This window comes from Pelobates fuscus, chromosome 5, assembly GCF_036172605.1.
Source record: "Pelobates fuscus isolate aPelFus1 chromosome 5, aPelFus1.pri, whole genome shotgun sequence".
NCBI classification, from domain to species: domain Eukaryota; kingdom Metazoa; phylum Chordata; class Amphibia; order Anura; family Pelobatidae; genus Pelobates; species Pelobates fuscus.
Window position 1 is genome coordinate 365,705,922 of NC_086321.1, and position 9,424 is coordinate 365,715,345.

Consider the following 9,424-nt stretch of genomic DNA (forward strand, 5'->3'; position numbering starts at 1 on the left):
CGTATTTAAAAAAAAACCTTTAAACTGCAGACTATTCCCCATAGGTTTGTGTTTCAGTAAAATGGCATGTTAAAAAAACCGTGGGATTTTTTAGAGCTTTTGTGGAGCAGAACATGGCTTGCACGACTGCAGTGATAATTATCGGTAGTTTAAGTTGGCGAATCAGGTCTGTTACATGCCAGCGAGCTGTTTATTTTTCAATGTCTGTACAGTTTGTTTTACAATGACAGAAAACGTTACACATGCAAAGTGGCAAACATGTAAACTGGAGCTCAGTTCGACGAGAGAGAGATTCATGTAATTTGGGTAAATTATGCAGGGAAATGAGCACCCATTAAATTAAACATTTTACCATTCATTCTCAGGGTTCTGCTATAGTAATGGCAGCCGGAGTACATTAAACATTTTGCTGTCGGAGAGAGGTGACACTTAGCGTGATAATACATTTATGGGTCTGAAATAATGTTTACAAACCATTTGTGCATGGTAGAATTGTCATGCCAGGACAATCCACATAAAACAGAATGTCACTGTATGCTGTGACCTATGTTACTTCGCTAAGAATTCTTCCTCCTCCACCAAACAGTTACAGTTGCATAGTTACATAGCTGGAAAGCGAAATGCGTCTATCAAGTTCAGCCTTTCTCACATCAGTTTTTGCTGATCCAAAAGAAGGCAAAAAAAGCAGTTTGAAGCAATCCCAATTTTGCAGCAAGTTAGCAAAATTTCCTTCTTGACCCCAGAATGGCAGTCAGATTTATCCTTGGATCAACGATATCCCTGGATCTGCTTCTATTGACCAAACCCAAAGTCAGCCATTGGCTTGTAATGCAGTGCTCGCTATCTGTCTACAGAGATCGCGTGGCCCTGTGCTGGATTTCATATACCTGCAAACAGTGGGTTTGGTTGAAATTGTCAAAATAATGTGATTTACTGGGCAAATTAAGTATAGTATTGATGGCAAGGCACAGTGTTGTGTTCTGAAAAGTGTAACGAAGTTGCAAATTGTGCATTAATGCGTATGCTGTTTGCATTGGTTGCTATGGTGATTGCCCTATGTTTAGTACATTGCACCATTTTCAGAACATAACACTCAAATAAATCTCCCCTAATATCTTGGTAGGAATGCAGGATTTATGTTGCTTAAAGATAATGTATAGCTTTAAAAAAGTTTTTTTTTTTTTTTAAATCCACACTGTAAGCTAACAGCTGTACCTATAATGTGCATTAAACAGATCCATTTGAATTCGTGATACTCTGTCTCTCCTATACTGCTCTCTGCTGCAAGGAATCCGCACAGAGTTACTGGCAAAGCTCACAGAGTACGAGAGAGGAGGATATTAGAGCCCAGTTCCTGCAAACACACTACATGAAGATGTTAGCACTGTGCATTAAAGAGCGAGCACTGCTTTCAGGAACTGAAGGGTTAGTCGCTAAAGTATGCGTTCAAGGTGAATTTAAAATTCAAGGTTGAGTTCTTACGTTAGTAAATACCACTGTCATCTAATGCATTTTACTGTACGAAAGTGTTCAAGGATCATTTTTGTACATCATGCAGGTTAATATGGGTTTCTGTATATTAATTGGAACACAATGCTAACATTTGCCAGTATGTATATTGAATGCTAGGGCTTATAAGTGAATGACAATAAAAGGGAATTAATATTGACAATAGCAGGTGTCTCGTGTTCTGTATGGGGACAGAGTATCAAGCTATTTTAAGAGATAATAGGCACAGGTGCTAATGATTCTATCGTCCGGGTATTGTTGGCCTGTGTTGATGTAGTGACATTCACATGTGTGTAACCGTATCACATCTCTTTCATTGTCTACTTGAATGTGTGTGTATGTGTTCCTTGGCTTGCATTGATGGCAATGGAGGCCGCTACTTGTGTACTGTACACTACTTATATATATACATATATATATATTTATATATATATATATATTTTTTTTTTTATATATTTACATATTTTTTTAAGGATATAAAATTATAAGATTTAATCATTTAACTCAGATAAGTTTCAGATAAGCATATTGCTACATACATAGATTTAGGACGAAAATGTGTAAGAGTTAACATTAAGGGACAAAATAATAACTTAATAAAAGGAACACTGTACGAGAGGGGTAAGCAACAATCGGCTCTCCAGATGATGCGGACTACATCTCCCATGACACTTTGCCAGCATTAAGGTTGTAGAAACATTAAAGGAGTTGTAGCCCACAACATCTGGAGTGGGAAAGGTTACCTAACCCTGTTCTAAGCACTATAACCACTTCAAATCATTGAAGTGATTATAGTCCCTGTAGTACCCTTTAAACTGTTTTTGAATTGTTTGAAGGGCAGAATAAGGAGACGGGGATGAAAGAGGCAGAAAATTGGGAAAATGAGGGAGACGCAGAAAAAATACAGAATGGGGGATGGGAGGGAGACAGTTAGAGAAAGATGGGAAAAGGGAGAGAATAGGTAGAGAAATAGACACAAAGAGAGGAATGGGGAGGAGAGGGGTGGAGGAAGATGCAGGAAGAATAGAACAAGGAGGGAGAGGTGTAGGAGAGGAGAGGGGGTTGTGAAAGAGGGGATAGAAAAAGAGACAGAAATAGGGGAAATGGGAGGGAAAGGGGGTATAGAAAGAGACAGCAATGGAGGAGAAAAAAATAGAGAGCGAAAGAGGTAATAAACAGACTGACCGTGTGGGGGATTAGAGAAGGAAGGGGCATCATTTGTGGGACAGCTGCAAAATATTAATCAGCAAAACAACTGCATAACAGAAAACTGATTTCGCGTTCAGTGCCTGTGAGATGTCTGTATGCTGGTGGGGGACTTGACCTCTTTGATGCTAGATTCAACGCACACAGCCCACCATAATGAGAAGGCGCCAAACAGGGGTTTGGAAAGGCCAGGCTACAGTGGGCACCAGGTGTTCATCTAACTGGCCTAACACTGAGCCGGTCTCTGAAATAAATATTGGAAACTAAAAACATCTTCCAACACAAACCTCATACAAATCAGGTGAACCTTTATTGAAGTGCCCAATCAAATCGGCCCCTCAGAGTCGTTAACAAACCTTTATCCAATGTTATTATAAACAATGAGTGGTGATAAAGAAGGAATAACCATGATCAATTATGGTGATCAGTCGCCATACTATTATAACCCTTAACCTATTCCATCTATTTCTTTTTCACTCGGCCGTGGCCTTCCTCCGATGTGAATTTCCTCCCTTTCCGAAAGGACAGACCCTAGTTTGAAAGTTCTCGGACATAATTCCTGAACAGCTGGTTTTCATGTAGGTAGATGTTTATTTCTGTGACAATGTTGCATTTGGAAGGTTCAGCATTCGGACCAATCATAGGGGAGTTCCTAATCTGCTGGTGATGGGAGAAATCCAATCCCATGGATGAAACACTGAGAGACAGGACCTTCTACTGACCCCAGCTAAATAAGAGAGTGGCTGTAACAGGGCAGGAACATCTACAAAAAGTTAATCCGAACTGGGGCAATATGAGGCCTTGCTTGCAATTTAACTGATTAGCTAAAGGATTGAATTCATACTTCCATAATATCATGTTGTTGGGTCTACAAAAGCAATTTAATAGTCTACCTGTTTTTTTTTTTTATTTTATTTTTTTTCTTTTGTAAAATTAGTAACAGCGACATGATTGCTACATTGGGATTCTCTGAAAAGTCATTAGAAATTCTTTATGGATCTTTGATTAAAAACAAAATTTCATGGCAGGTAAGAGTTGATTGATCCATCAAGTTTGCCATTTTTTTTTTTAAATCAGTGGTTAAAGCACAATGTTTACTTCCCTTAATCTTCTGCTATATAAGCAGGCACTCCATATATTTTCAATTGCATATTTACATTTATTTAATGTATTACTATCTTTATCGCCTCTGGTAGTAGTTTATTACATAATATCTTTTAACAATTATGTTGAACAGTCTGGACATTATTTGAGTGACACTGTGAAGGTACTGTATTCATAACATAGCAGGGTTGTTCAATCAACCCTCATTTATTTTTAATGTTGTCAATAGCTTCTGCACTCCAGATATTGTAGACCACATCTCTCATAATGCAGACAAAACATCAAGGGAGATGTAGTTATCTGGAGTGCCGTCCCTCCCCCCTTCATTAACCATGGGTGAGGGTGTACTTACATTTGGAGTTCTGGGCATTTATTCTTAGGGCGTCAATCAACATTGGTCATGGGGTATTTGCACTCAAGAGAACGCGGATCATAACTTGCTTGGCTGCAAGTTTTGGAGTTGTATTCAACATAACAGTCTGGGTCCACAAGGGTTTGAAGCACTTATCTGTAATTATGGTTCCATTAGAGTGCTGATATGATGCTTACAATTTTTACCAGTATTTGGACACATTCAATATATCGCTATCTTTTCAGAAAAGACTTAGTCCTGTCCAATTAATGGTTAAATTCCCTTCTATAATAATCTCTACCACATCTTCTAGAATTTTTTTCAAATGGGTTTTTAGACAAAGTGTTGAATGCATGATCCACATTAAATAATGAGGAGGAGGTTTAGTAAATTAATTGTAGGCTGTTCGATGTATTAGCACGAATTCAGGATTTGACTGTACGTGATCTTTGTGATGAAAAACATGAAGTCTGTAAAATGTAAGGACTAGCGTTGTGTACGTAATAAAAGTAGTATTTTAGTTTATTTAAGATATTAAGTGGGGACACTGGAATGCACACATGTTATAATACGCGTGTTGAACGAGAGATATTTTGCTGTCAAAGCTTCCATATTCTAATGAAAAACACCGTGTCGAACATTAGCCAAGTTTGGTCATATACCTTCTTTGGATATTATTTTCCAGAGATGATCTTGAATTTATCACATTTTGTATTATTTTTTTTCACCAGATTCATTTCAACATTCGTTCACCATGCTGACAAAACAGGATTGAAATGTCAAGGAACCTGCACAATTTCATGCAGTTTTGACTTTTTCCCCCCAAAATGGGATGTTTGAACATTAATTATTTTGACATCCTAAGACCATGCCTAAGCACAACACATATTGTAATAATGGCAGCCCCGAAGGCTGCCAGACAACGAGAATGGCTTGTGAACTATACTCACTTTAAGAGCCTTTCTATATCCATTACAAGAGCTACTTGTGTTAAATCAAGGGAGCTGAACCATTTTCTAAACAATTTATACAGAATGTGTGTCACTGGGAAGATGTATTATTTCCAGGCCATACATAGAGACAGGTTCGTTGGATCTGTACTGTATCTTCCCAATCTGAAGCCATTTGTAATCAGTGTCATCTGATCAACTTGCTATTAAACTGCAATCATTCACAGACTTCACCTGAAATCTGGCCCGTTTGGCTGTTTGTAACTAGTTCAAGAGTTGAGCTAGAGGGCAGGAGAGTTTGAACGTGATTTCGCTAAGCAGTTTTATCTATTCACAAACCAACATATACGTACTTGGGGAAAGGCCCTATCCAATAGATGGGCAGAGAATAACAGATCTGGCAAATCCAACAATAAGCGAACACGTGGGTTATACAACAGAGCTTATATTATTCTCTGTTTCCGTCTCATTCCTTCACCTGCAATTTATTTCGCGTACAAATACCACAGCCATGCCATCCTACAGTTTGTATGCCCCCGAGGTCATTCGTTCTGCCCCCTCCTTCATTCCGAGTGTTCTGTACAGCAAGTCACTGGGGAATTGCTTCAACAAAATAGTTTTGTGCTATTAATATAAAATACCTCATTAATATTTTGGGAAACTAGACAAGCACAAGTTACACACATACTATACTGCTCTTATTAAAAAGAATTCAGCTATATTGTCCTTTAACATTAATAGGAATCTCAGTCTGCAGTCTCCTTTTAATGTGAGCGATGTATGACGGTAGTATGTCTCAAAAGAAGAGACAGATAGGATTCTAGTAACCAAGGCAACCACTGCTTAGTACTCCCTAAGTTACTGAAAGAGTAAACCTTTTCCCGACTTTGAGGCACGCTATGCCCCCCTACAGAAAGAAGGGCTTTAACCAGGGATCAAGTGTGGGAACTCACCCAAGATTCCCCCCTCACCCCCAACTCCCCCCCCCCTTAAAAAAAAAAAAAAAATTACACTCCTGTGCATATAGTGCAGTGCAGGGTATGTACAATTAATGTAGTGTGTTTGTAGTGAGTGCAGATTGTGTATAGTGTATGTAGTGTTTGTAGTGAGTGCAGATTGTGTATAGTGTATGTAATGTTTGTAGTGAGTGCAGATTGTGTATAGTGAATGTAATGTTTGTAGTGAGTGCAGATTGTGTATAGTGTATGTAATGTTTGTAGTGAGTGCAGATTGTGTATAGTGAATGTAATGTTTGTAGTGAGTGCAGATTGTGTATAGTGTATGTAGTGTTTGTAGTGAGTGCAGATTGTGTATAGTGTATGTAATGTTTGTAGTGAGTGCAGATTGTGTATAGTGTATGTAGTGTTTGTAGTGAGTGCAGATTGTGTATAATGAATGCAGTGTGTGTAGTGAGTGCAGAGTAAGTATAGTGAGTGTAGTGTGTGTGTAATGAATGCAGTGTGTATAATTTTTATTCCCCCCTCCCTGCTTCTTACCTTGTCAGGGAGGGGGGAAATCGCCTGGTGGTCCGGTGGTATGGTGGAGGGAGCCAGTCGCTGCACACAGGAGCCAGCACACTCTGTGTTCCTTCTCCAGCTCTGTCTAACTCTCACGAGATTCGCCTGCATGCTGTGCGGAGCGTTGCCATGGTAACCCGTGGCAACGCTCTGACAGCTGCGGGTCTCGCGAATGTGAGCAGCTGGATAGGGAAGACAGCGTGGGCTGGGACCCCGTGTGAAGGTAGCAGGGCAGGTCCTGCAGGATCACTAGTGGGAACGGCGTTCCTGCTTTGGAAAAAGTGCAGGAACGCCGTTCCCATGCGTTCCTGCAGGACTTGAGCCCTGGCTTTAACACCGTTAGGGCGGCACAGCACACCCTAATGATTGGGCCATCTTACCTAAATACTTATCATCCGTGGCTATCGCGATCAAGGGACCTGCATGATAACCTAGGCAGTCCCAATGCAGCCGATCCGAGTCATGAGACCACGATGACACCGCAATCACAAGATTTGAATCGGCTGGATTGCAGGATTGGCTGTGTTGTCAGGCAGGTCCCCCAACATATAGTTAATAATACAAGATAATTATATACAAATGATATATATTTTACACTTATACTGAATATATGTATACATATATATATTTTATTCTAAATGTATTTTAATATTAATATATAATTATAAATATTAAAATACATTTAGAATTAAATTATATATATAATCTGATTGTAAGTGTATTTATTTATAATGATATTATTTTATTAGTTATACATTGGGGGACCTGCCTGAGAATTTAATTAGCAAACCCTATAATTAGCAAGCCCTGTAATTAGCAAGCCCTGTAACTTTACAAAACCCCATAAAACCTATACATGTATAATGACAATGACATCATCAGTGAAAATGTGTTTTTTTTTTTTGGTTTTTTTTTGTGTGGCTAGGAATAAAGACTGGACATACCCATTTGAATACCCTGGGTTATCTAACTTTGCAAATGTACAGAGAGAAAGCTACACACGAATAGGAAAGAAACCTACCTAAAGAGTTTTCTAGAAAGGGTTACAGGGGTAGATAGGGCTTAACCCTTGAATACAAATATTGAAAAACTAATGAGGATGGTAGCCCCCCCTAGAAAGGGGTAAAGAAACCAACCCCACAAGGAGTACATCTAAATAAAATACAATATATGGTAATAACCTTTATTGGGAAAAAAACAAAACACATATACTACACTAACAGAGGTGCTCATGCAACCTAAGAGTGATATAGAAAAGTGTATAAAGGGTGATGGTAACGTGACTGCTGAGTCTCTATTCCAGATTTATATTGTAGACTCCACCAGCTACAAATGTAGCATTAAAATAGTAGATTGGATTGATACAAAGTAGCAGACTGCTTACAAAGTGTTGTCAAAGTAATTTCAGGGTTGAGCCTGCATTATGTAAATAAAGAGGACGGGGAGAGAACGGATTTAAACTGGGGAATAGATTACCCATGGACCAGAGGTCTAAATTGATCAATAGGAAGGGAGGGAACTCTATTCGTATATATTGGTAATATAATTATACTATATAACGTGAATTATACTATATAACAAAGTAGTCTCTACTTCATCAACGTGATGTCCTTTGATTGCATTACAATTTCAATGAAATTCTACGCCAGTCAGCATGAGTGTTTTATTTTTAAGATATCTCCTTTTTTTTTTTTTTTCTGCATGAAACCAATTTCTTGTCTATATGTTTCATAAAACTTGTTCTTCCAACAATGTGTCCTGGTTCAAAGTGACTATTGTATATGTAGGGAGTATTTAGATTTATTTATGACGTGCAGTTTTTGATGGCAATCCAAACGTTAATTGGCTCCTCTGCTGTTCAATTTTATTGATGGTCCTTAAGAGCTGCATATAGTGAACTGCAAGGAAAGAGGAGATAATAAGCACTCTGACCTAATTAATATTCTTCTGAAAATTACAATATAGTATCCAATATTTATCGACATGTCAATGGAACACTCCAAGCACCATCAAAACTTGCTTCGTGTTTATGGTGCCATGAGTGGCCTTGTGCGCCTCCAATTTTAAGGAGTCAAACAGTTTTTTATTTTTTCGATATCTTATCTGGGGTTCACTGGGCACTGCTCCCCATCTCCACTACGACCGTCTGATAGGTGCAAGCTTCTGCTTAGGGTCCTGCAGTGATCATTGGCTGAGAGCAATCAGCTGACAGCGGAATGTTAACAGCAGTCGATGAGCTGTTAACAATATAGACAAAATCGCAATCACACTGCTTGGATACTTTTCTGCAATTTTAATTGGTGACACTCAAGTTTCGACGAGCATATTCCTGACAATGATGCATTATCAACCCTTTATCGTACCTATCAAAAGTAAAAGGAAATGGAGCAGTCTTTCTAACAAATAGACCAAAATATTTCAAGGTGCACATGCGCAGAAGGAACAGCACAAACACTTTCCTAGACCCACACAGGCAAAGGTAATAAACTGTTCCTCGTTCATCAATAAGAATGATTAAAGGTCAAATAAACAATAAATATAATATAGCAAAACTGATTAACAGTGACCAGACCGTTTTTCAATTTTCTCACCGTTAAGGACCAGGGCTGTTTTTACATTTCTGCTGTGTTTGTGTTTAGCTGTAATTTTCTTCTTACTCAATTACTGTATATTATATACAGTTTTTATCGCCATTAAATGGTCTTTCTAAAGATACTATTATTTTCATCATATCATATAATTTACTATAAAAATAATGATACGATGAAAATATTTTTAAAAAAAAA